Raw genomic sequence first — 2,211 nt, forward strand, 5'->3', positions numbered from 1 at the left:
TGAACTATTATGACTGATCTGTAAATTCTTCATTTTTATTTTGGACAGTTTTTATTGTTATATTCATTTATGTTTGTAAATAATTTATTTTCAATTTGCCATCTATTAAAAAATGAAATTAAAAAAAGACAAAAGTGGAAACAAATACAGCTACACACTTCCCTAAGGATGGGCATCAGGGATTTATATTCTAAATAGGTATCAATCACCTTGAAAGAGCCCAAATGAGTCACTAACCCAACCCCCAACAGGAAGAGACCTTGTCTCCTATTTCATGCCTGCTTGCTACATGACTCACTTCCCCATTTGGTACTGGATTTAATCAATTTTACCTGAGCAGTGGTGCTTGTAATCTCATTGGTTGAACTTAGTTTTGTCCCACCTCATGCCCACCTAAGCGAGTTCCCATGTCTTCTCAACAACCTTAGACCTGCCTCACCACATGGTGTTCCTCTATAGAAGTCCCTGGAAGAAAGAGCTACCTGGGAATAACCCACTCGGCGGCCCCCCTTATGTTCCTCTCTTGGACAGAAGCTATGTTTCCCCCAATAAATATATTCTGCTCATTAAAAATAAAATAGAATAAAATAAATTTGACCTAATTCTCCCTCCTTGGTTGTTTTCTCAGCAGAGGAGATCTTTGGATATGACCTCAGTGAATGGAAGGATATTTCTCTAGCTCAATTTTTCTACCCCTTCTACATTGCAATAGCGTTTTTCTTATTCACAGATAGTATTTCCTCAGAGATGTACACACTTTAAGTATGAAAAGCATTCCAGGAATACTGGGTATTATTTGGAAGAAACACTTTCTATGTTCATCTTACACATTTACTGAACAAAGTGGCATGTTTGGTTAGGTTTTGTGTAGCTCAGATACATGAAGTCTGCTGAAGCCATGCTGAAAGAGAGTTGTCTGGGAGAACTGAGTCTGCTATAAAATATCAATTGGTGGGCAAAAGGGAAAACAAATCTTTGTATAGCCAAGCCTAAAACAACTGCAAACAGGAAGTCTGCAGATTGTCTTGCATAAGCCCATCTTCTCTTTAACTCACCCCTTGGTACCTGTGTTCAGGCACTGGCTCCATCAATGCCTGCCATGGTTGCCTGAGGTCTCCTACACTGAGATGCTGTTGTTCCCTGTGAAACCCTTCAGCGTTTCCCTGATGGATAGCCACAGAAACTGAGGCTACAGGGGAAAGAGTATGTCCTAGGCATCTCCTCCCCATTCAGGATGATTGGTGAAGCTGTTGCAGCAAGAGCAACAGTAAAGGTAATGATTAATAGGTGCTGGCCATAACACGCAGCATAGGCTATATCTCTCTAGTCAAGCCTGACTCCTTTGTTGTCCCATTTAAAGGTGAGCACTCTGGGTTCTGACACTTGGGGAATTGGCTTGAAGGTGGCCATAAATGGCAGAATAATGCACCAAATTCAGGTCTCTGTGGCTCAAAATGTGTGCTCTGTTTTATTATAGTATGTTCTCTATAAGAAAACAAAGCAGTGTAGTCATCCTGCCCCAACACTGAGGGGCCCTTATTGACTTTCACACAAGCCTTACTCTCACATGCTGAGTTACATTTCTCCTGTATGTCACAAGCTATCCTAAAATTGCATTTAGAAAGTCTACCTGATTAATATTCTTTAACAGAAGAAAATCCTCAAGGGTCTATTTTCTCAGACCAATAGAATTAGGTAATTGCTTAGACTCAAGAAACTTCTAGAAAATGTTTCTTTACTCCTTTTCATTTTCTTTCAAATATTCTGTGATGTAAAATCCTACAGCAGCCACAAAATATCTGTAAATATTTTCTAGAATTATTAGTAAATAATTATAATGTTAATATTACCATGTATTAGTTAAGCTAATGCTTAATGAATGCCTGCTAAATAGACGTCACTCATGGAATTAACATTACTTGCATAGCATTATGACAATGTCATTTTACTACATATACTGTTTTAATAAATAAGCACTAGCACAATGTCTAGAGGTTTTATGAATTGATTTCCTTCTTTCTCTTTAATTCCTATTTTGCCAAGCACAAATTTGTGTTATAAACAACCACAAGCACATAGCCAATCATATAACCCAAGAAGCGAGGCCAGGAAACATGGACTGCTCAACTCTATCAGTCATTTAACAAATTTGATGATAACAGTATGTAATATGGCAACCATTGTTAATTTCTATTCTTGTTTTGAAATTCT

Source organism: Octodon degus, unplaced genomic scaffold, assembly GCF_000260255.1.
Source record: "Octodon degus isolate 3935 unplaced genomic scaffold, OctDeg1.0 scaffold00014, whole genome shotgun sequence".
NCBI lineage: Eukaryota > Metazoa > Chordata > Mammalia > Rodentia > Octodontidae > Octodon > Octodon degus.